The sequence below is a fragment of the Festucalex cinctus genome, chromosome 9, assembly GCF_051991245.1.
Source record: "Festucalex cinctus isolate MCC-2025b chromosome 9, RoL_Fcin_1.0, whole genome shotgun sequence".
Lineage (NCBI taxonomy): Eukaryota > Metazoa > Chordata > Actinopteri > Syngnathiformes > Syngnathidae > Festucalex > Festucalex cinctus.
Window position 1 is genome coordinate 14,381,064 of NC_135419.1, and position 26,939 is coordinate 14,408,002.

Genomic DNA, 26,939 nt, shown 5'->3' on the forward strand with positions numbered 1-26,939 from the left:
TTACCCCCCCCCTTGATGTATCAAGATTCTACAGACAGCAGATGACGGACAAGTCGTAAGTCTTCTGGAAATTGGCCGATTGGAAGACGAGATGTTAAAATGACGTGATTAGCCAACTTAAAGCTGTAAACATTGATGAGGAGCAGTATTAACCCATGCGTCATTCAAGTCGGACGGTCACGTCCAAATGATCTGTCATGCGCTGCGATAGGCATCCACGTAGCCCCGCAAATCGGCATGTTCCAATTACGACAGCACCGTGCACGGCCACGTTGCCTGGAGAACATCATTTACATGAATATCACAAGTACATTTTCGATTGCCTGACAACCATTTGGGGTAATGAGGGAATGTGATGCTGAATAATGGCAAAATTCAGTGAAACATCTGGCAAGTGTTGGGCAGTAAAGTGTTTTATTTTTCGCTGTTAATAATGTTTAATGCAAATGGGCACTTTGTCGTGCTCTTAGCTAACTATTTTTTGTTTTCTTTAAAGACACAGATGGCTTTATTCACACATGAGTAACTGACATTTTTAATATTGTTTTTTTTTTTGTTCCTTTTCTCCATTCACATAAATTAGCTGTCAGCTGGCCTTTCCTCAGGCAGCTTCATATAAGAATGAATAATGGATTTTTGCTGCAATATAATTCATTGTCTGAATCAAGTATATTGCCTTGCAAAAAGTGCTGACCAGCAAAGCTAGGTGTATTTCCACCACTCTTTGCCCGACTTAATCTGCTATCCTTTAGTTCTCATTCAGCGCACCACTTATCTCCTATTAAAAGCCGGTTTTTATGCCAGGCGTGCGCAGCAGTAAGGAACAAACCACTCCAATTACAAAATTGATGATAAGCTTGTTAAAAAGAAAAAAAAGTGTTGTTTACTACACAAAGGTGGCAAATAGTATTTGTAAGACATTAAGGGCGCATGCTTAGCCGTGATACCCAGCACGTTGCTGAGACGTAAAGCATATTAGGGCTGGGTATTGCCGCCAACCTCACGATACGATATGTATCACGATGCAGGGGCACGATACGTATCGTGATATATATGTATCCCAATACTTGATCTTCAAGGCGATACATATCCCGATATTTCACATTCATTTACTTGCATTTTTTAAGAACAGTCATATGTATCCCTAAAGGATATGTTTATTATGCTGGATGACAAAAACGTTTTTTGTTAGTAGCTCTTCTGGTTTACCACCAAGCGGCATGCCTGGTCTAAATGTGTACGCAGTGCAGAGCAAGGAGTAGTTTTCACAGACACACCGGGAAAATTTATTAACACATTCACTGCCAGCCCAGCAAAAATGCATTATTTGACGTCTTTTTCCGTCAATGGCAGTCAATGAGTTCAGATGAGATGTAACCAAAATTGACGGATTTTTAAGCAAAATTTGCCTTGAAAAAAGGAAAAAGGAAAAAAGGATGCTGCAATATAATCACAAAATATATTGGCACATTGTGTTTAACACATTCACTGCCAGCCCAGCAAAAATGCATTATTTGACGTCTTTTTCCGTCAATGGCAGTCAATGAGTTAATAGGCAGGAGCTAATATGAGTAAAAATATCAAGGTATTAAAATTACAGCTCTAAAATGTGCTTATTTGAAATATTTGGGGAATAAAAACAGCATTTTTTTTCATGTAACACATTCTATTTCGTTTTTTTTTTTAAATATAGGAAAACTGCTATATTAAAACACGTGCCACGTTAAGTTTCTAAGTAAATAAATGTTGATATTCTCCTCTGCATTAATTTTTCTTCGTAAGACACAGTGTCCAATCACTGGCGAGCTATTTTTGCATTAATTGAAGGCAATTAACTTCAAAGACGCTGCTGGTTTTTATTTTTTTTAGGTACAATGCAAGCTGCAAAGGCAAACGTTAACTACCTATTTAAAGTTAACGAGCAATATCGATTCTGACGCCTGCGTATCGATACGTGGATTGTAATGAGGCCCGCAAGGATATATTGCCGTATCGATTTTTTGAGTACACCCCTAAAGCATATACAAGCAAAACTTCGAAATAGATAAAATAACTCCTTTAGCATCACTCTCTACTTACTCGTCCGGCCTTACATCTGCTTACGTGTACAATGAAGTTTGTGCCTGTTTTTGTACACTAAACCTTTAGTAAATGAGGACCTTGGAGTCCCGCGTGCTTGAACACAGTATAGACTGCTTAGTTTGAGTGGCCCAATTCCCTCCTGAATCAACCGCTGACTACCACTTAGACCAAGATAGACCAACAGGAGTTAAGCGTGGTTACCTGTTTTACAGACTCCAGTCCTTTTAATACATTTGCTTTTATTATGCATTTTGTCCACATGCATAATTTGATTACTGAAAAGAGAATTGTTGCTCATTGCCAAAGAAAACAACCCAATAGTGCATGCTGTTTTCATTCTCGCGTACACTATAATCGAATATAATATAAGGCAAAATTAATACGTTTTTCCACACATTAATATGTTGAAAACAAAAACAAATTGGGAAAAGCTTTTGAGAAACACAAAGCCAGCAAGTCAAATGAGACAGATACCAGGACCACCTGCTTTGTTATATGCATGAACTTTAAAAAAAAATAATAATAATAATAATAAAATTAAAAAAGAGGATACAGTATGTCGCATTCCCAAGCGGACCGAGGCGCATCAGTGAGGAGATGTTCATAAATGAATAAACAAACATTATGACACTGTTAACTTATTCATGCCGAGCTCCCCGTCACACACTATACACACTCTTCACGTCACCCAGGATCCTTGAAAGCCAAATGGGCAAAAATCAAAGAGAACCATGAAAAATGAATCTTTTGTCTCGGCCTCCACTAAAAATAGAACTGACTGAGAGCTTTCACGTGTCATTAAATAATGTGCACTTGCCAAAAAGTGCCTCCTTTACTTAACCTTTAAAAGTTAGAGACAGTCATTAATTTTAGCTTGCAGCCGAGGGCTTCCATTAAAAACAAACAATTACCCACTGTAATTAAAGGGGTGTCCCATGCTAGAGGCCTCGTTTATTTTCCTCAAGCTAACTGCTGAGATTCCATTTCTCGTGACACAACACAAACACAAAAGAATTATTAGTATCGTGAACATTTTTGAGAAATGTGTATGAAACAACAGCACCAGCTGATTACTACTCATTTAAATCATATGAAAACATTTACAAAAGTTGTCAGTCTGAATTAAAAATATTTTGACTTTTGTCTGTATTCAGATTAAACAACAATCAATAATTAGAGTAGTAGTCATCTGTGTTAAAAAAAAAATAAAAAATAAAAAAACATCTAAAAAAGGAATAAACAGTGAGTTTTTGGTAGTTGCTTCAGACTTGCAAGTTTATGGATTCAAATTTTACTTTTACTCAAGTATTATCTGTTCTGTAATTTTACTTTTACTTAAGTAATATCTGTTACAATCTTTAACTCATTCAAGCCCAAAAACGTGTAAAAACGTTTTTAATACTTTGCCATTCACTCCCAAAAACGTGTTTACACGGGTTTTTTTTTTTGTTCTTTTATGCAAGAGCATACAGAAGGCTTTGATGCAGCTTCTGACATGAATAGGTGGCTTAAAACAATGGTAGTTATTAAAAACACAGCCAGCAGGTGGCAGCAGAGTATAAGAGATCAGCCAGGGCCATGTTGCAACAAGCTGTTTTTCAGGAATGTGAATATTGATGAAACTTAGATATATTGTAATGCTAATGGCTGCAAAATGGAAACAGATACAAATATACTTTTTTTTCCTGATGAAAGAAGAGACTCTAATCTTTCTTTGTGTAGGTTCCATGTTTTTATAGCAATAGAACACAATGTTCTGTGGGCCTTGCAAAATCTGTTAAAAGGGGGTTTCTTCGATGAAAATGGGTGGGAGTCAATGAGTTAAAGAAAACAGAAACAGCAGAGGTAGAAAAATGTGATTAATTACGGAAAATTTTGCGATTTAATTAGTTTTAAAAAAATGTAATCACTTGACAGTGCTACTAGAAATCCGTACCAGCCGCCACATTTCCCCAGTGAGATGCAGTTAAACTGCCCAAATTTTCAAACGTATCTCCAAAAAGAAACTTATGAACAGTTTGACTGGTGATCTGTTCAACTTGGGAGGTTCCAGGATATTAAACTTTCTGTGTTCCAAGAACTTTTCCAAAGACCTCAAAGTCATAAACAGATGAAACGCGAGGCAAAGCGTTTAAAGGCAGTCGAGGGATTGATGTTTTCCTTTTCCTCATAGTACAAACACTAGACCTTTGCCAATACGCTTTCTCAGAAGCCATGCGACACGCCTCATAAAGTACACTAAGGCAAACGAGCGGTACATTTTGCAACACGGAGCATCAGTTAAATAGAGCACTGCCTTTAAAAAAAAAAAAAAAAAAAAAAATTCCTGCCGTCAGCGTATTCTGATGATCAGAGCTGTGTGTTGCGCCAAGGTGAACGTTAAAGAAAGCTCGAGACTGGAGCAATTTAAGTTGGCAGGGGAGGTATAATTAAAAGAAGAGCAAACAAGAGCGGCTCAGTGCTGATGCCCTCGTTCTCCTCCATTAGAGGGAGAGACCATCAGTGGCCTAATGCGTCCATAGCAAGAGAGGGAGAAGGAGTTGCCGGGGTCCGAATGGACTCGCTTAATGAGCTGCTTTTCAAGACTGCCCTGCCAACAGGATGACTCCAGGGAGTAACACACATATGTGCAAGCATGCACACAAACACGCCGGGCTAATACTGTCATCAACTAATGAGAGGAGAAGAGGTGACCGCATGTAAGGTGGCAAGGGGCCATGATAGTTTGAGGGGAAGCAAAATAGTTTCCGGCACAAAAGCCAAAGAGTGTAAAATGAGGGTAATGGCAGCTGGTTTGGAATAGATGAAAATACGCTCGGGAAAAATGGCGCACTCGAAAATGTTCCTCATGCATTACTCTGCTGAGGGATGCTGATGATGGAGCAAGTAAACAAAACATAAACAATTCCTCAACATGCACTGACACGCGCACACGCCCACCCAGACAGGGTGTGATTACATGTCGTTAGGCTAAACGTCAGAACCTTTCATTTATAACAATCCTTCAAAGTTCCTCATGCTTGCGCATTTTTTTTCCAGCTACTCTGGCTTCCTCTCAAATGAAAAAAACAAAACAAAAGATCATGTTAGCTTCAATGCAGTGACTGACTGACAAGATTGAATTGTCAATAAATGTGAAAGTGCTGACCAGTCAAGACAGTACACATTTCTCACCAAAAAGTCAGCTGTGATGTCCTCTAGCTCACCTGCGATGCTAATGCTAGTCCGACCGAATGCGGATGTAACTATTGTCGTGATGCGATTATGTGTCAACTGGAAGACACAACAGTATGCAGGAAAAAAAAAAGCCAAAATTTTAATAAATAAATGACTAAATAAATAATGACTAAAAGTGAAAATAAAAATGGATATAAAAAAATATATCATTTAAAAATTATATACAAAAAATAAATATAAATGGAAATAAAAAAAAGAGCAAAAAATATACATATACATTTGTATATGTATATGTAATGTATGTATACATTTGTATATATAAATAAATAATTTGTATTTAATTTTTGAATTATATTTTTATATCAGATTTTATTTTCACTTTTATTTATTTATTTATTTAGTGATTTATTTATTTAGTCATGTATTTTTTTTAATTTTGGCAGTTTTGGGCCGTACTGACAAGTCGAAATGTTATTCAAATGAGGGGGCGGTCCTAATAAATAAATAAATAAAGTGAAAACAAAAACGGATATAAAAAAAAATAATTCAAAAATTAAATACAAATTATTTATTTCTATATATATTTTTGCTCTTTTTATTTCCTTTTTTGGATAGAATTTTTGAATTATAATTTTTTATATCCATTTTGATTTTCACTTTTAGTCATTTATTTATTTATTTAGTCATTTATGTATTTTGAATTTTGGCAGGTTTGGTCCTCCGTACAACACAGTCATCCGATTTAGAAAATGTACTTGTTTAACAAGTTCACAATTGTTTACAGCTGCTGAATTGTGACACATGATAGCAATAGCATTTAGCATTAGCCAAAGTTTTATCACAACTACCAGATACCTGATTGACTAGCAATATTCACATTGTTTTTAATTCCAGAGGAGAAGCAACACTTCCTCTTTTCTGTGGCGGTGTGGCGCGAAAGAAGCAGCTATGTCCGTAGCATCCCGCGAGAAACGCTAAGTGTCGTTTCACCTTTGGCGGGAACGTAGCATAACAGAGACGCTGCAACGGGGCGGGCAAACCAGACGATTGCCTAGGGCCCCATGCTGAAGGGGCCTCCAAAGATGGCTGATATTGATCTCTGGCATTGACGTAGCAACTGTTGATGCCGGGTATGTCTCATAAAGGGACCCTTATTAGCATTTGCTCTTTGGTGGCTATTAGCTCTGAGAGAGGGCAGATTTTGGAACCAAACACTGCAATGCAATGATTGGTAATGCTCCCTAATGGAGTCCCAAACAGTACAAGAAGGTTGGACGTTGGACATGTTTGTTCAGACTTCATAGGTCCCCGCTGAATCTTGATGTCCACTTTCAACTTCATTGCATCAAATTTAAGAAAGTCCTCTCTGTAGAGACCAAAGAATGGTCCATAAAGGCAGTCTTAAATGAGTTTGCGGAATCACTTGAGTTACCCTGACCTATAACCCATCAATCACTTTTAGTGTGAACTAGAACAGAGATTGTAAAGCATCAGCGATCTCACACAAATTCCCACACACAAGTTGTTAAGTAGGAGTAACCTTTAATATTAATGAAAGATGGACCTGACTTGGATGAACTCCTCCCATCTGGGAAGGATCTTTGACACTGACAAACACACCTCTTTCTTCTGATGTGAGCTTTGGTCTCAACTCAGCGCTTTCATCAATTTTGGAAAATGTAATTACCCCATTTATCAGTCATTTCGCAGGCCTTCTATGCCACTTTAATGTTCTCTCATTCCCGGCCATTGTTGTGACAAGCTGCCCTCTATCTCGCCACACTGATTTATTCATAGATGACTAGATTTGCATCTTAGGACTGTCCAGCGACCTGGAATTAATGCGGTCACAGTTTGATCATCCGGAGGGGAACATTCCACAGGAGTGCCAACTAATTTGGGGATTGAAATACGGTAATAAAGGTCAAGTGGTATTGCTGTAGGGTGCCAGAGGTACATTTTAGAGATTCTGGGGAAGGCAAACCAGGTCTCAGTTGGTGGAAGCCTGAAGTCAGAGGATTTTCATAATGGGACTCGTGGAGATTCTCTTCTGAGGCTGCTCGATGGTGTCACACGTTAATTTATCAGGAGCAACGGGCTTCTAATCGCAGAATTGACTCAAAGTAAATCTCTACGGCGCTCAAGGGCATTCATTTAAACCCTGACTCTTGGCCAAACAAATTCCGTCAGGTTTGTTGACACATTCAAAAAGATAGATATGCATATTATGGAATAATGTGACTGTTAATAAAAAAAAAAAAAAAAAAAAAAAAAAAAAAGCAGAAGTGGTTTTAAAGTACCGTATTTTCCGCACTATAAGGCATTATAAGGCGCACCTTCAATGAATGACATATTTTAAAACTTTTTCCATATAAAGCCGCTTAGGTAGAGGCTGGGGTTACGTTATGCATCCATTAGATGGTGCTGCGCTAAAGGGAATGTCAACAAAACAGTCATATAGGTCAGTCAAACTTTATTAATAGATTACAAACCAGCTTTCTGACAACTCCATTCACTCCCAAAATGAATAAACAGCTCTTTTATTATTTTCTCTGAGGTAAAGTATTAGTATTAGCTAGCGATCCAAGATGGCAGGATCATCTGCGCACACGTGTCACCGATCGTGCAGGGTCACTGATAGCGTCTTGACAGCGAGACCTGTTGCGGCTCAATATTGATCCATATATAAGGCGCACTGGATTATAAGGCGCAAGGTCAGCTTTTGAAAAAATTGAAGGCTTTTAGGTGCGCCTTGTAGTGCGGAAAATACGGTACTCTTAGCATCTATTTGGTAGAAACTACCAGAGTATTTTGGGGTACCATTCTGTCTCATGCAAATGAGCCACTGCTTACCCCGCCCCTCTAGTATGGGGCCAATATCCATGGTGGAGAAAATCGATGTGGGGGGCTGTATTATGTAAATTTGACTCACACAAACGAGGACTGCTCGCTTTCAGACCCATTCCCAGAAATAGGGAGCTACCAAAACATTGGCTTGGTGGTGTAATTTCACACTTGATAGGTGGGCAGGTACTCCTGAAATCCACCATTTTGTATATAGTATAAGTAATTGGTACATTTAAATCACAAGAAAACAACATAAAAATGTTAACAATAGTAAACAATATGACACTCTTCCTTACCAATAATAACGTGACAATATGCTAATGCTGTAGTCTCAAACGCCAAAGAAAAACAACACAAACAAGTTGAATTTGAATTAATGTCTCATAAAATAAGCATGACCCAAGTTCAAACTTTAGAGATGTATTCTCCCCAAAAGTTGAGAATAATAACACCTTAAGGGCCTCAAAGGTTCCGCTGAAGATTTAATTAAAAACGCTCAATACAGCAAATAATGTCAGTTTAAAAATTGAAATGACAGGTGTATAATCGACTCTTCAAGCTTGACCGCAACAATGAAGTCAGGAATAATGTGATTTAAAGATACTAAAAACCTCCCCATGAACTTGTATTGTTACTTTGTTCTGGAGGGGGGAGAAAAATTACCCTGCGGCCTATTCCTTGACTTTGTTTGATTCTTATTAATTTGCGTTAGTCATTCCCAAATTTCATGCTGTTCTGCTTCTTTTATATTCAAGTAATAATATTTGTTGAAAAAAATGGGGCAGTGGTTGGCACGTGTGCTCAAAAAGCGATTCATTTTTGTATCTTTATAGGTTGTCAACTTGCCACACACATTCACCTAAAACTAGACGATGGAGTGTTTACGCATGTAAAGATGAAGCCAGCGTAATTTTAGAGCGCTTTCACCCCGATAGAGACTTTCGTCTCCCGCTGCTCCGATGACAGTTTGATTCAGAGTGCACATTTGGAATCACGCTATGCCAATTATAATCAGCAACCGGACCTCCTGTTGTTGTCACACAGGAGTGAGATAGGATGCAGGCTTGTTTTCTGCCGGCTCAAAAAGCCACAAATCAATGCGGGAATCCCAGGAGCTCGAGGCTTTGTACTAACATGGTTGTGCTGTGTCTGCCTGTGTAACGTAATGCTCTTTGACTGCATGGAGTCCCACGGGCTATTTTCAGTCTCATTCCCATGACGATAACAGCCAAATCCTTGATACGGCTGGACAGAGATCTATAACGACTATCTTGGAGCATCTGTAAACGCGGACGACACAAATGAGCTGTCGGCTGTTTCAAAGGACGCTTTTAGCGACGTGCTTCCTGGCACCGCGATCGGTTCGACCCGGAAAGCTTGTTTTTGATCTCCTGAATACATTTGAAGGATTAGAAAGTACGAACGGGAAAGTGCTGCGTGTATTCAATGTAAGGACCTGAACAAAAAACAAATGCGTTTTGTGGATTATGGTGAAAGTACCTTGTCAGTCATGGATGACTGCAGTTACATTAACTCATTCACTCCCAGCACATTTTTTGTTGTTTTACTGAATTTTGACTGATTTTGCAAGGCCCACAGAATATTGTGTCCTATTGCTATCAAAACATGGAACCTACGAAAAGAAAGATTAGAGTCTCTTCTTACATCAGGAAAATAAAGTACATATCTATCTGTTTCCATTATGCAGCAATTAGCATTAGAATGTAGCAAAGTTTCATCATTATTCACAAATCTGTTTAAAACAATGGGAAAAAGAGCTTTTTGCAACATGGCCCAGGCTGATCTCTTATACTCTGCTGTCGCCTGATGGCCATTTTTGTAATAACTACCATTGCTTCAACAATTCTCTTCAATTCAGAGGCTGCATCAAAGCTTTCTATATACTCTAGCATAAAAAAAAAACATAAAAACGTATAAATACGTCTTTGGGAGCATGGTAATATTTAAAATAAAACCTATTTATACGTTTTTGGGAGCCAATGAGTTAATTGAGGTGACAGAGTCTGACATTTTAATTTGTCATGTTTAATCCTTGTTATTCAAGACAGTGCTATTATATTTTTTACTGAAATGCTACATCCTTTATTATGGCTAAAGTTCACATTTTACAGTGCATATATACATAATCTGAATAAATCGAGCAAAGCCTACGAATGTGGAAATCACCCAAGTGAAACGGATGGATGAGACACATCAGCACAGCATGGATGAAAATTAAATCATGTCAAAAATTAGACATACATAAGGCCATGTTTTGTTGTTAACCTCGTCATGGTTAAGAAGCTCCTCGGTTATAAGGCCCAAGCGCTAAATGAGATCCACCTAGAGTTGCTAAAGACTCTGGTTCTTGTGAGACTGTCTGAGTTTCGTACCATGGACAGCTCCTCTCCACTGGCAATCTTGGGTTGTGGTTACGGTTGTCACGAGAACCGATACTTCGGTACCAAGTCGATGCCAAGATTCTGAAAATGTGACGGTACTGCCTTTTCTACAATACCCAAAGTACCGTTGGTACCGAGGCGGCAGATCTGGCCGCGTCTTTTGTGTTGTTTTGAGGGTGTAAATGAGCGGTGATCTGGCAACCCACGCAACGTCTAATGACGTCACGTGACTATTCTGCCGCTGCGACAATAAGGAAAAACAACAGTCAATGCGTGCAACATGGCAGTAGCCCACACATCTGCGTCGTCAACTGCAGCGGCAACTGCCCCTCAATTAGTAGCGAAGAAAAACGCCAAAAGTTGAGTATGGAAGTACTTTGGATTTGAGGTTGATGTGCAGGGATTAATAATCGATCCTCAAATAAATGTATGCAAAAGATGCCGAAACCGTTTCCAGATGAAAGGGATGGGGGGGGGGGGGGGGGGGGGGGGGGGGGGGGGGCGGGGGGGGCACACATCCAGCTTTGCAAAACATCTAAAATGATCGACATCCAGACTTGTACAAAGAGTTCAAGGTGAGTGAATTTGAATTCCCGTGTTATCATTGTTGACCACTAATAACGTTAGAATGATGACCCCACACTAAATGAGCTGCTTGGCGAAGTATCGTTAGCGTTATGTTCAGCCTCGTCTGTCCCGCATAAAGTTAGGTAATGTTGCCGTTAATTTAACTGAATTACGTAAAGTAACATTAAACAACCCTGAAATAATATACATCAAATGGTTATTTGTTATTTTGTTTGTTTGTGTGTGTGTGCGTTTTTGTACGCGTGCATACGTGCGGTTGTGATAGACTATTATTTATTGCTATTCTGGCTTTTTTTTTTTTTTAATAGGCTATAACAAAAAAGGGTTTCACCACACCATATCTGTAAATTACTGCTTGCAATCTGTCCGTGCACAGTGTGTCTCATGCGTATTCGTACAGCATCTGCTGTTTTCATACAGTCATTAAGCTATACCTACTAACTGAAATGTCAATATTCTTAATCTTTTCACAGTATCAGCCATTTTATTGTTGACTATTGTTTAATACTTTAATGCACAGGATTTAATTTTAATGCTTTAAAGCTACATGCCAATTGTTCTGTTTAAGCAAACAGTATCGTTGTTTTTTGGTCACTTCTAATAAAGGAGCGTATGTTGAAGTACATGGGATTTAATGTTTATTTTCGATTTTTACCGTGGTATCGAAATGGCATCGAGAATCGTGAAATTTCAATAGTATCGGCATCGGCTACTAAATTTCTGGTATCGTGACATCCTTAGTTGTGGTCCTGCTTATAAGAAGAAAGACTACAGGGGGATCGTAATACTCAGTCTTCCTGGCAAGGCCTAATTGGGGATCCCAGCGAGGAGGGTCTGCTGAAATTGAACCTCAGAGTCTGGCCAAGGGTCCTGGAGGCTGCATGGGAGTTTACCCAGCGAGTCAACATTTGCTTTCAGCACCTGGAGAAAGCATTGTGAGCCATGACCTTTGGAGTACAGGGTAACAGACCTCTTAATATACGGGTCATTGAGATTGTGACCTGACCCTGGATAATCAGGAGAAAACTGATAGATGGATAGATGTGGTTTTGTTGACTTCAAAATCTTCCTGGAGTGGTTTGCATCTAGATTTGAAATGGTTTGTGTGAGAATAGCAACTCCAAATCTGAGACTGGTATCAGGGAGTGGGATATGATCCTGACTTAAGTGGAGCTGTCCAAGTAACTTGTGGGTCTTGTTCATGAAAGGCATACGACAGCATCGGTCTGCCTTGGTAGGAGTGAGCTGAGACAAAAGGTTAAGCTCTGGATTTAATGGTTGATCTGTTCCGAGCCTCACCCACACTGGATTTGAAAAAGTCTACACACCCCTGTTCGAATGCCAGGATTTTGTGTTATAAAGAAACAAGGTAACTCAACCAAATTTCGGGGGGCATATTTTAGAGAGAGGAAGTAAAAGTTAACAAATGAGTTAATATTGTACAAGTGTGCACACCCTCATAATTGTTGATACGACTCGCTTCAGATTCATTCACTGCCAGCCTAGTTAACTCATTCACATTCACTCCCAGGACATTTTCGCTATTTTACTGGATTTTTACTGATTTTGCAAGGCCCATAGAATATTGTGTCCTATTGCTATAAAAACATGAAATCTACCAAAAGAAAGATTAGAGCCTCTTCTTTCATCAGGGAAAAAAAAAAGTATATTTCTATCTTTTTCCATTTTGCATCAATTAGCATTAGAATATGGCTAAGTTTCATCATTATTTACAAATCTGTTTAAAACTGTGGGGGAAAAAAATAGCTTTTTGATCTCTTATACTCTGCTGCCCTCTGCTGTCCGTTTTTGTAATAACTACCATTGCTTCAAGCATTCTCTTCAGTTCAGACGCTGCATCAAAGCCAAAACGTATAAATACATCTTTGGGAGCATGGTAATATTTAAAATAGAACGGATTTATACATTTTTGAGAGTAAATGAGTTCAAATGGATTTTTGACGTCTATAGCCGTCAATGGCACTGAATGAGGCGAATGTAGGACCGGGAATTTCTGAATAGATTAAAAATGAACATTCATTTGCTCAATGGTTAGTTCAAAAATATATTCAAAGAGATGGGACAAAAATGCTTCCGAGGGGAATTATCATGACATTGAAGTACACTCTAAAAAGAGAATTGCTGAACTGAAGTTTTAAGACTGAAGACTGAATTGCTTAAAGTGGTATAACACGATTGAATTAAGTTAATCCAAATCTAATATATATATATAAATATAAAATATACAAATATAATATCTAATATATATATATATACTTTAATGAACTCAAGTGATTAAAATTAATGACCTCATAGTTAATTAAAATGGTTCAACAAATCTCTTTTTAGAGTGTAGTTCATGCCAAGATCGACAGCGCCTCTACTGGTTACACAAAACGAGCGTACTTCATTTTGTGTAATGTCGCTATGTCTTTAGATAGTCGCTGTTGATGTCCCTTCAAGTTAAGGTCAATGTGGGTATTGACCATCTAATTTTTTCTCCCTGCGTTTTCACTGTGCATCCACTCATGAAACTTAATGCGGCGGAACACTCGACCCCCTCAAGTCACATCGCAGTTGAGTGATACTTCCATGTGCGCGCGCATAAATCCGCAGCGCAAACACGGCCATGAGAAATCTGTATCTTGCCGTGAGGGGTCTTTGTGCGTGTGCATTACGTGCCGTATTAGAAGCGCGCCGCAACATTGTTAACCGCAGGGATCAGAGGCGATCCAAGGGTTAATCGAACCGTTAAGCCCACATGCTGTCGAGAATCAAAGACTTTCAAAGTGGCATGATCGCAATCAGCGCCTTGAAACTGCCGCGACGCGCTCCCTGGCAAGGTCACTGCTGATACAATGCAGGCAAAGCAAGGCAGATTAATTTCTATAGCGCATTTCATACATCGTGTAACTTGCTGTGCTTCACGTGATTATGATGTGTACGTGTTTTTACAGCGGCGAGAACACAACAATGTCTGACTTGGTTAGCAAAACATTCTGAGTTTGTCACTGCTCTGTAATTGTGGGCTAACATTTCTCTTGTATTTACAGCTAACCGTTTTCAAATCCGTGTTCTCCATATCACCAGCTGTTTTAAAACTGATCTTTAAAGACCCACAGAAACGAAACTACCAAAAGAAAGTACACTCTTCTTTTTTCACCAGGAAAATTTTTTTTCTGTCTTTTTCCGTTCTTTATTAACTCATTCACTCCCAGCCATTTTCATTGAAGCAACCCCTTTGGTCTTACTGGATTTTGACTGATTTTGCAGGTCCCACAGAATATTGTGTTCGATTGCTATAAAAAAACATGGAATCTGCCAAAAGAAAGAATAGCATATCTTCTTTCATCAGGAAAAAAAAATGCATCTGTTTCCATTTAGTTAAGGTTAATCTATTTTCATTCACATTCACAAAAACTGCTTATTGTAAAATGATTGTGGCTGATCTCTTATACTCTGCTGCCACCTGCTGGTCGTTTTTTTGTAATAACTACAATTGCTTTAAGCCACCTCTTCATATCAGAAGCTCATTAAAAAAAAAAAAAAAGGTTTTTGCGAATGAAGGACAAAAACGTATTTACACGTTTTTGGGTGTGAATGAGTTAATCATGGGAAACATCGGCTGGTTTCACCAAAACATCAGTTTTTAACCAATAAGTTGAGAAAAATTGCTTTTTGTGACAGCAATGACTTTGACGCGAATATTCTTTTGCTTTTGTAACCTTTAAACTATAAAACAACAAAACATGAGTCGGAAAGGTCTTCTGATGGCAAAATAATTACATACACAACTAAGAAATGCACCGTGAAGGTGACTAGCCGCCTGGCTTGATTGCAATACGCACTGATACATAATGTTTATACCAAATATATTGTCGCTGTCCTGTGAAAACACTTATGTCCATTTTTTGTTTTTGGAATGTCTGCATTAAATTTCGTCCCATAAAGGTAAAAATGTATGATTATTATTATTATTATTTTTACATTTTTGGGATGTCTGCCTTTAGTTTCATCCCATAAACGTAAAAATGACAAAAATGGACTTCTCACAGGACAGGGACGATACGCTAATCAATACTATGGTGCCATCTACAGGGAAACAATTGTCATTTCAGTGGTTTACAAATATGAATTTCTCAGACAACCTCAACGAGACCCACTTCCACGGTTGAAAAAAATGTACTTGACAAATACGTCAGTGTCAGTAAAAAAAAAAAATACCGTGTCAAACCTTACAAAGGTTCCCAAATGAACCGATCTGTATCATACTGTAGTTGGCCCCCATTACACTAGCAGTGGCACCAACGCTGCCAAAATGATGAAGCTACTGGACCAGAGCAATTAATTGTTTGACAGAGATTTATCAGCTTCTGTGTGAGAATGGGAATATATTTCAAACAAATATCCACATGCCCCCCCAAAAAATGCAGGATGTCCTGCATTGTTTTCCTTTGTTTATTATGTTGTTGACCACCAAAAGTCAAGTCAATAAATGTGCATTCCATACACAAGCTTATACAATTAAAAAAATGGATACCACCCGTTCCCCAAAACACCCCCCCAAAAAAAGAAAACAAAAAACAAAAAACTATTGCATATTGTGGATCCGATCAATGACGTCGATCGATCGATCAGCAGATTATGACATTACAACCGACCAGGGATTTTGCATGAAAATGCAAAATAGCTGCCGATCCAATCCAGCCATTCAGATCTGTGTACATCTGACGTCAGCGACAAATGTTTTCTCTCTCGAAGCGGCAGCCATTTTAGATTAGCCATGAACATACAGAAACCTCACTAGAGCTGATAATGCCAAGATCACAGGTGACAAGACGGAAAGTAGAAAATAACTGCAAGGCAAGTGTGTCAAAGCTTAACTCATTTGCTCCCCAAGACATATTTATACTTTTTTTTTTTTTTTTTTTTTTTTTTAAATATTGCTATGGTCCCAAAAACACGTTTTTTTTGTTTGTTTGTTTGTTTTATTAATGCTAGAGCATACAGAATGCTTTGATGCAGCCCTTGAACTGAAGAGAATGCTTGAAGCCATGGTAGTTATAACAAAAACGGCCAGCAGGTGGCAGCAGAGTATAAGAGATCAACCAGGGCCATGTTGCAAAAAGCTCTTTTCCCCACTGTTTTAAACAGATTTGTGAATTATGATGAAACTTAGCTATATTTTAATGCTAATGGCTGCAAAATGGAAACAGATAGAAATATACTTTTTTTTTTTTTTTTTTTTCCCTGACTCTAATTTTTCATTTGGTAGGTTTCATGATTTTATATCAATCGAACACAATGGTCTGTGGGCCTTGCAAAATCAGTCAAAATCCAGTAAAACAGCCGGGAGCAAAGGGGGTTGCTTTAGTCAAAATGGCTGGGAGTAAATGAGTTCAATGATCATGACACCTTCTTCCTGTTCCGAAATGTTGTTTTCTCCAAAAGTTTTTACACCTGGGGCCAGCAGTCAACCCAACCAACACAACCCCCAGATAATCCCCCCCGCGATGCTACGGCGCTAACAGTACAAGCGCGTTTCACAGGCGAAGCAGAAGCGCACGAGTCAGAGTGAATTAAATCGCGTTCCTTCACCCAACGCTGCGTTAACCTTGTTCCGCATGCATAATTACCCCTCGCACAGTCATGCACCGTGGGATCAGTCACGGCCTCGGTTCACACCTAAAGCCTGATTGAGCGGCAGATTACAGCTAGGTGAACACATCGGAGCATCAAAAAACGGGCGCCAGGTCAGCGCGGGCCCGTTCCTCTTTCGGCATCAGCGAGGAGGCTACAACAAAAGAATTCAAACGTAACTTTTGAATTGTTCTTACCTTACCTTCTATTTATTTTGTTACTGGAATGAAATGGTTCAAAAGTGCAATGCTTTCATCCTTCAGAGGAAAACAGTTGTGGTTTGGAGGACCAAGGTTGTTTAGAATGAAAATTGGCGTGAAATGCAGCTCAAGTCAAGTCGTTTCAACAAATGTAGCAAAAAAAAAAAAAAAAAGTGCCTGTAGGCTTCAGCTTCCTCCAGCGCTAACGCTCAAGCCTCGACGCTTGCAGACTCCGGGAATCTGTTGATGGGCTTTTCTGCCATATTGACGGGGCTGGCGGCTGCTTGAACCGCTCTTCCGACATAAATCCCAGATTGAAACTCAACCAAAGGCTCTTTTAATTTGGGATGCGACAAAGAGCCTGTTAGGGAGGGATTTTGCTCAAGGGGTATTACCAAGTGGAATGCAAATAGAAGGAGAAGACTTATCTTTCTTTATCCTTGTACCACAAAAAAGAGGAAGATGAAGAGGTTGTTTAGTATGCTCCTCCTGTACTTTGAAAATGTCCTTGCTTTTTTATCAGATGGATATTAGTGGCTGCGTACTCCTTCCCTCTCATTTCAGGAGCCTTATCTGCATTCCTTTCAGTCCTATCATTTATCATCTCTCTTTTTAATTGATGCAATCAAAGGAGCATAGACAGTGTGCTCAAAGAAATCTGCATTAGCTTCCACACACAAAAATATTTGGACAGTGACGTCAGAATTTGGTGACGTCTTCTTTATACAGCAGCATAACTGATTTGAGGTCAAATTATAGACGTTCATCACAAATATTGCAATTTATAGCCGCTGTAATCAAACTAAATTTTCAAGACTCAAAACTATTTGGACAATAGGTCGCATTAAGTATTTTGGGTGGAAAGGTCAGATGGTAAGGATGTGCATTTCTCCACAAAAGATGATTCGATACGGTTTTAGATATGTAGGGTGTGAAATGATTCAAAGTGGAACGATTCGATCAAACTTGTCACTACTGTAAATGTGCCATTTCCCTCTAAGGTATATCCCTTCAATAACAGATGATTCGATACATATGTCGATATATTCAAAATGGAACAATATGATCCGATACACTCATGTTTTTAATTAATGTAACCTGACTACCAGCAATTCAAATTTGTCCTCTGTAGTGGACCTTTTTAAACCTGAAAATCTCCCCCCCCAGTGCATACGATTAACTTCGATTGTGCTCTATCGACGACATTCAGAGCTTTCCAATGATACCAAATGTGTAGGGGTGGGGCTTTGCTACCTTTGATTGCATCATAAAAGAAAATGGCTTCCCTCAGTGCAAACACTTTTTAGGGAAGAGGAAAAGTAAATGTTGAACATTTTTATTGAGCAAATTTAGGCTTTAAATGTTGTTTGCATGTTTTCTTTAAGAACACATTAAAGTATTGTTTGAATTATTTTAACTGTATTTGAGCCTAGCATTTAAGTTTTAAAAAATGTCCTCTGTAGTGGACACATCATAGCTTAAAAATAAAAACTTTTTTTTTTTTTTTTTTTTTAAAGTTATTTTGCAGTATTCTAGTTACTTCACAAAGATTGGGGAATATCAAAAATAAACATGATTGGACAATATTTTTTTTTCCTGGTAGTCAGGAGGATAGATATTTTTTTTCTGGTTCAAATCTGTTTTTTTTACACTCCTATCAGGTAGCATGCAAGCTACTCGGACACAATCTGAAGGAAAAATAACCGCTGTCATTAAATGTGTGATAACCAGGGAATGTGTATCCAATAGTTTGGCGGCATCAAAGGTTTGTACTTTTTAAAGAAAATGAGCTAGCTCCTGCAGCCAGCACTGCGGTTTGCTCTCTGCTATGCTCAGCGCTATTTGCAGAACTACAAAGGAGGAGGAGGAAAGTTAATATTTGCCAAGACAATTTCACCATCACAACTAATACAACAGTCGGCAGCTGTTGAGGCGCCGTCGTCTCCCTCGTTGCACCTCGATGCCCAGCCAGCCGCTTCCGTCACAAAGCTGCCATCATGGGAAATGACAAACTCTTGCGCCTTGAGCACATTCATCCTGTCAGTAATATATGCTTGTCATTATTATTGTGTCATTTGTGATGTTTCATGTTTTTGCTTTTAAAACGCCAGTTTTGTTGTCTCTGTTGTTGTACCATACAATGACTATAAAGGCTTCCATTCTATTCATCTTCAAGCTTTATTTACTGTACTTTGTTTACAGCTGTGGTTGTTTTTTAAGTGCTCTATAAATAAATGTATGTCTGAAAGATTAAGCCATGCAAGTTTAAGTACAAACAAACTTGTATAGTGAAACTGCCAATGTCTCATTAAATCAAATATGGATCCTTTGATCACTTTGTCGTTACTTGGATAACTGTGACAATTCTAAAGCTGAAACGTTATTCACCGACGACAATCACACGAACACTAACCAAACCAGCCAAACCAGCTCACGAGGCCACGCCCCTTTCAGGGTACAGTATATACTGATTGTTGTTGTGAGTCAGCTTGTCCCAACATAAAGAAATTATACATGACATGATTATGTGTTTATGCAATACAGTGATAATTTTCTTAAATATAGCTACAAAAATTAAGCCAAATTAAGTTGCTTGGTCAAGGAAATAAATACATTTCGAAGTCAAGGTACGACTGTGTAAGGCGAAATCGTAACGGTTGTCATAAATATTGGGACATGCACACAATTCTCATCTTTTTGCTCTTAACACCCATACAATGAATTTTTAGTTTTTTTCTTGACATAATACAATAAAGTGTAGTTGCACATCCACTACAGTAGGTGGCAGTGCCACTCTCATTGTCGGTGACTGTGCAAGGAGCATTAGCTCCTCTGTAGAGGCGTATTTACAGCAATTTTATAGACAAATTATACTATTTATTAGGGATGTTCGATACCACTTTTTTTCAGACCGATACCGATACTCAGACCCTCAGTACTCACCGATACCGATACCAACTGCCGATACCAGTAGTACATTTTGACAAATTAAAAAAAATCACTAAAAGATATTTTTAAACAAATATATTTCCTTTAATTTTGACCAAAAAAAACAAAAAACAGAACAGTCACTCTTCAATAGTCTTAACGCTCAAAAACACAAAAATGCTCTTTTAGTTTAAGGTTCACAATTTAGAAGTATTTCCAAACCAGTGAAGTTTTGGTGAAAAACTGCTGCAAGCTAGCGCCAGTTACAGGCAAGGAGGACTCACTTAACGTCTTCCCCCTCTGCCATCGGTCGCTTGTATTCGTCTGCGTCACGAGTACTCGAGTACTTGAAAAAATGCTGGTATCGGCCCGATACCGATACCTGGTATCGGTACTCGCCCATCCCTACTATTTATAGTTGCGGTGGGACAAAAATATTTTGGGGGCATAACAAAAAATCTGCGATTGGCTGGCAACACGTCCAGGGTGTACCCCGCCTACTGCCCAAAGCCAGCTGAGATAGGCGCCAGCACCCCCCGCCACCCTTGTGAGGAATAAGCGGTCAAGAAAATGGATGGATGGATAACAAAAAATAATTGAGAGGCACTTGTTGAGGACAAACTGAAGGGAGTTCCATATTTTAGACTTGTAATTGACTGCAAAGGATTTACAGCCAAGAATTCAAGAGTAAAATTTTATTTATAATGCAAATTGTTATTTTTTAGTTATTAATTTTGATCCTTTAAAAAATGGAAGGCAGATATACAAACTGTTGAAATTGCTGCGCCGTTCACCTGATTTGGATATCAAATTAAAGCTGTAAATTTTGAAGTTGAACATTAGATTACATTAGTTTAGATTAGATAATATATTGTGTTGTTTTCATTTCAGATCCATTGTGGCGGTGTTTAGCGCCAAATATATGAGAATTGTGTCAACGTTTCAATATGTATGGAACACATCACCTGTTAATGCTGAAGTGTTACAACTTAGGAAAAATTTGCACGTGATAAAGCACAACATGAAAATAAAGTATGAGTAAACACATAACATGCACTGTGACTGCGCATGATACTGTTATGTTGGTGACTCATTAACTCTGCCGGCACCTGATTGATTGATAGAGATAAAGGCAGGGGGGCGGAGAGGGCGTGTGGGGGGGTTGCATTCCCTCTACCAATATCTTTTCCATCCTCCCTCCCCGCTCTAAAAAGCTTTCTCCCTCCTTCCTCTCTGCTTTACCTCTGCACACTCTATCTCTCTCTCTCTCTCTCTCACTCTGTCTGTATCTTTTTCTTTTGCCTCAGCATCCCGGAGCCACCAGCAGCAGCAGACATCATCATCAACTGAGGCTGAAGAGACTTTTCACACACACACACACGTGGACTAACGCAAAAAAAAAAAAAACACGCGCAGGAAAGGCGGCTAGGCGGACGACGGAGAAGCGTATCATGTCCGGCAGCTGCGTGCTGACCTGTAGTAAGAGGAGGCGGTCGGCTCGCGGCTCCGCGTCCGCTCGAGTCCTCTAAGCACCTCCCATCGCTCAGCCCTCCACCCACCTTGAGCGCTGCCCGGTGCTGCGGCTGCTGAGGGGGGGGGGGGGCTGGCTGGAATGACCCTGGAGAGCAGGAAGCACAAGAAGATGCGTTCAAGGGTGGACAGCCTGATCCTTCATCCGCGATCCGCCGGACGGCACGCCGCTGACCTGCGTGGCGCATACATGCCCATGTAGGAGGGCATGGCTGTTTAGAGTGAGGCTTGACAGTAGGCACACGGGACCAAAGGACCTCTGCGGAGAGACGCGCAGGTGAGATAACAAACCTCATGAAAATTCATCCAGTGCGTTTGATGTTAATCGATGCGATCTGTGACGATTTGCTGAAGGTTTTTGCCGTTTTGTGCCCGTGTGTCCTATTGTGCTGCCATTGCTGCGCTGTCATTGATTAGAAAGCAGTGGATGAGCACTGTGGCAGCATGATAATGGAAGATGTATCCTGGAGGACATGGTCCGATATCTATCGCACATCTGACGATTGTCAGTAGGGGATGGAAGGTCTCGTGTGAGGGTGTTATTGGGGGGAGGGATGAAAAGGAAAGTGAAGGTCTGTGGCATTTCATGTCATTTATGTGAGTTTCATGTCCTTTGGGGTATAGCTGTTTAGGAAGGAAGCTTTTGGCTCTGTTGAGTTTCTTTTGAATTCTAGTACAGAATCAGGGATTTAAAGATTCTATGAACTTATTGGCATACGAGCACACATGAGATGGCATGACATTTAGCACCTGAGATCCCAGACTTAACACTTGAATCATGATCCTATAGTTATATTTTACACCAAGTACTACTCCCATAGTAAAACTGGACTATACTTGGCCAATGAATCATGAGCCTGAATAGCTACTAGCATGGAATAATTTGAAAAAAAAAAACAACAACAACAACATCTGGCTTATCCTCCAGATGAGCAGAATTCCATTGATTAGCTGTAGAAAGACTGTAGTAAGAAGAGGTGATTATGATTGGACTCATCTACAGCTATATCTACAGCAATTTGTGCAGTCACAATTGAGACAGTACAGTATGAAGTTTGTGAAGCTCCCGATCTGTACCATCAATATCTGTAAACAGAAAGCTAGCATAGTAGCAATTAAGAGGATTGGTGCCGTCGTTTCTCTTAATCATGTAACCGTGGGCTTACAAGTTCTACTATTCTGTTTTTTTTAGTTTTCAAAGTTCCAAACTATTCCATCTTGGCGTTTTAGTCATATAGATGCACATTTATTTATTTATTTAAAATTTTTCAGGAAAACTGGGATCCTATAGATAAAAAGATGATCGAGAAAGACTCATCAGATCAAAAATTAGATAAAAACGACTGTCAGACCGAACTCAACAAAAATTGTGTTCCCCAGTCCAATCTAAATGAAGCCTATATCCCACTAAGTGGCACACATTTGCGACTAACGGATGTTGATTTCACGTCAGGGTTTGCTTAAGGTCTCAACGGTCGCTAAACGTCCTCTAAACATTCGCCGGCAGTTTAAAACATGAAGCGAATGTCTGGCGAATATTTAGCGAACCTTATGGCCTTGAACTAACCCTAATAAACCCTTACGTAACAACAACATTAGCTAGTGTTGCAAATGTTCGCCGCTCAGTGGGATAACAGGCTTAAGAAACTATGCTAAAATATCAACTCAAAACATAGCAGACTAAAACCAAAAATCTGACAAAACATGACAAGCTAACAGAAATAAAACTAACAGGTTTTATATGAAAGTATTACACGTGGCAAAAAGTCAAGTCTGTAGGTGTGAATGTCACAGACAATATGGCTGCCAATGCAAGCTAGGCAAGTAACTTTTCCGTGGCTCCGACCACAAGCTAAAGAAGACGCCATAAGCTTTCCTTCCAAATTCTCCTCTAATCAACTTGGGCTCATTACACGAGTGTAAAGCGGTTACTGTGCTTTTCATTTTCAGTAGACGTCAAAGGGAGGCAGCAGCAGCAACCCCAAAGTGCATTTTAGAGATTGGCTCGGGGTGGATGTGCTTATTCAGTGCTGCCTGTGGCTGAGAGAGATGAGCTGTCCGGTGCTGTTGCGTGGAGCATACATCACCGCATGCGGGGCTGCGGACCCAGGAGGAATCAACAGAAGGAAAGCCATTACTTAGATGACCAGCCTCCTCTGATCTCATCATGTGGCGGGGTTATGGAGACACTGGACATAGGCGGACCGAGGGAAGGAGAGACAGAGCCCGCTATTTAATGCCAAGATTTATTCTAGAAGCAAGCACATTCAGCATGCTGGAATTATCAATATGTTTTATTACCAGGTTTGTTTGGGAAAGTAAGGTGGCTGACTGTGAAGGCCGCCAAACATCTATATGAAATCCACTCAGGCCGACAGTGGTCATGCCGGCAAAGTGATGTGGGCGTCTAAAGGTTGATTTGATGTTCTTTTGCTCGTCAGACATCATTCGTTGCGGGTGACTGAGCAGTAGGGCTTCAAAAGCATGTATGGACGATGAATCATGCTCTGTTAGTGTACATTAGACAAACACAAACAGCTGTTATGGCTTGCCAACTCTGCTTGGGCACATATGGAGGCGTAACCAAGCGTGTGCCACCAAATGCACAAACAAACAGGAAGCTCTCATGTAATGACCCCGCTTAACATCCATGTGTTGAGAACATTGGTAAGTTCTTTGTAGCAAGCAGGGAGCTTAAAGCTAAATGTAAAATTAAAAAACAAAAACAATCTTTTTCCATTAGAATGAATACCTTGGCTGATCAACAGTAGTTGATCTAAGCTAAGTGCAGAGCAATAGCTATTAGCTGACATTTAATATATTAACAAAATTAAACATCTTTGATAAATTAGGGTGTCATAAGCATTTGCCTTGCTCATTTAATATTTTTACATTCTTAAGTGTAATACAACCATAAACAAATAAAACAATTGTCCCTTATTGTAACAAGTGACGCCATGAAGGGCAGCTAGCCAGTTGGTGGCTAGCTGTAGCGGAGCTAACAATGTTTCGAGAACATCAAGTTTTCTTTGAAACAAACAGGGAGGGAGCTTCAAGCTAAATGTAAAATGAGGAAACAAAAACAAACTTTTAGCCTTAGACCATTAGAATACATTGACTGATCAACAGCAATTGATCTAAGCGCAGCGCTATTAGCTGATATTTATTAGCTGATATTTAATACCATAAACAAATTAAAACACTTTTGATTAAAAAAAAAATGTTCATCAAGTATTTTAGCATTGTTAAATCTAATACAACCAAATACAAATAAAACAACTCTCTCTTTTAACATAACAAGTGATGCCATGAACAACTGCTAGCCATGGCTAACATTAGCGCTTGACCTCATTGCCTGAACTTTTTTGCTTACTCATCCCTAGCATGCGTTGTTTTAGCACACAATTGAAATTTGAGGCAGCTTGCAATGGGTTTAAAAAGTCAACACACCCCTGTTCAAATGCCAGGTTTTTGTGACATTAAAAAAACATCAACACAAAAACAGGGCAACGATCGTTTCAAAACTTCTTCCAACATATTTTTTTTAACCTATAACCTATCATCAACAATAAGAACTCAAAGGAAATCAAGTATGAAGAGGTACACGTACCCCAGCCAATTTAGTGTTGACAAACACTCACATTCACACAATTTAGATGTTTCAAATAAGCTAACGTGCATGTTTTTAGAATGAGGAAGGAAGCCAGGGTACCCGGCAAATGCAGGAAGAATGTTTAACAAAATGAGACTTGAGTGTCATTGATGAAATGCTCGATATATCATGATCAACTCAAATTGTATGTGGTTACTAAAATGAAGGAATGAGTGAACAGAACCAGCTTGGACATGTTCAACTGTGACTATAGAAGTATCTAGAGTAGTGTAGGCCCTCTAAAACAATTAAACATTTACAACAGAGGGCAGTTAAATGAGAAACACATTTTATTCCTGTCTCCCAAATTAAGTGTAACGTAATGGTTAAGTATGAGCCTCATCGACACACACAAACGCTCAAAAGGTTTTTAATCTAAGCAAGCAAAGATCTTTATCTCCAGGCTCGTTACAAATTTTCATCGAGTTTTCAAAGCACTGCTTGATGTCAAACTTAGGAGGGAAAAGGCGTTTGATTTTCACTCCATTTGAAATGGATTCCTCTATTGTCATGCTATTCATGTCTAAATAGAATGTGGCGACCTGGTGGCTAGATGGTGCATACATTCGATTCTGCCGTTCCCACCATTACATTTATAGCCAGTGGGAGCGGCTGAGTGGAAGCAGACAGGCAGATTTAAATATATATATATATTTCAAAATAACAGTTAGCTTTTTGAGTTCGGCCTTGGCAGAAGCAAATCTAGTGGAAGAAAAGTATTGTGCAGGATACTAATAGTTCAAGCGAGAAATGACGGCAAAGGGCAACATTCAGCAAGTGATTACTACATTTCATGTGACATTTTGGAAAGATCTTGACTGATAATTTGTAGTCGTCACAGGTATAGGACTTTTTACATTCTACTAGCTTACTAGGTGATGTTGTACTGTTGTCATTGATTCTAATGCATTTCATGATGTGTGTCCCGATACCAATAGCTTGCCAACGAGAGGTCACACAGCAGCTTGTCATCTCACTTTAAACTATCCCGGCTAGCATGGTGGTTAGTTAACAGGTTTGGTTAAAGTCTGTTTCTTTTCTGTTTGTCTCTGGTTTCACTGCAGTGATAATTTGTCATCCAGTGTTTATACTTCTCATCTTCAAGAGAAAAGCACAGTCTATGATTTACTTCCTTTCACTCTTGTTTAATTGCTGTCGGCAGCAACATTCCATCATGTCACAAAATGGAACAAAGTGACAATAAAAATGAGAAAACACTTCGCCAATCAGTGGTGGCCTATCATCAAAATATGTGGAAAATGACAGCTAGTAGAAAGCTGTCATTTTGTATTTTTTTTTTTAAACCTTCTACTCACGTCCCTACTTGAAAACACAAAAACCGCCTATGAGACTAAACAATGCAAAATCTTTCAGCAAAACAGCCAACATGTCACATGAGACTTCAGCATACCTCACCAGACTAAGTTCATACGCTTTACAACAGTTTAGACTTTTAAAATGAGTGATTTTCGATACCACTTCTTTATCGTTACTCGCCCGTCCCCAGTTAAAATGTTACTTATAATTTGATTGTAAAGTTAATCGAGGATTTGTAATTAATTTTCTAAAAGTAACCAAATTGTAAGTCCTCCAGTGTCTCACAACAGATTGTGATCAACCTTTCAGGTTTCATTGTGACTTGAAAGTTTTAACTCATTCACTGCCAATGACGGCTGCAGACGTCAAAGTTCATTATTTGATTATTGTGAAAATCTGCAATTTAAAAAAAAAAAAAAAAAAAAAAAAAAAAGAATGACTGTCAAAGCCAAAAAGATATTTGTCTTCTCACCTTCAAACAATGATTACATTAATTGTCATGTCACATTCAATAAACAGGAAAAGCAGTTTGTGAGATGGACGGACGGATGGACTACAATGAAAAAATAATAATAA

General features: G+C 39.1%; 2 protein-coding genes across 7 annotated transcripts in view; one reads left to right on the forward strand and one right to left on the reverse strand.

Annotated features, from left to right (window-relative positions):
- Positions 1-26,939, reverse strand: part of LOC144025567 (uncharacterized) — a 162,341-nt gene that overhangs the window by 55,745 nt on the left and 79,657 nt on the right. The window contains exon 1 of one of the 5 annotated variants that reach the window (XM_077531762.1): positions 21,339-21,544. The exons of 3 other annotated variants lie outside the window; for them this stretch is intronic. The gene's annotated coding sequence lies outside the window, so the exon portion shown is untranslated. Of the gene's footprint in view, positions 1-21,338; positions 21,545-26,939 lie in introns of those variants that run through there. One more of the 5 variants, XM_077531770.1, reaches the window with a different exon arrangement.
- frmpd3 (FERM and PDZ domain containing 3) overlaps positions 21,135-26,939 on the forward strand; it is an 84,981-nt gene continuing 79,176 nt past the window's right edge. Inside the window, exon 1 of one of the 2 annotated variants that reach the window (XM_077531758.1) lies at positions 21,135-21,671. The gene's annotated coding sequence lies outside the window, so the exon portion shown is untranslated. The remainder of the gene's footprint in view (positions 21,672-26,939) is intronic. The other variant, XM_077531761.1, reaches the window with a different exon arrangement.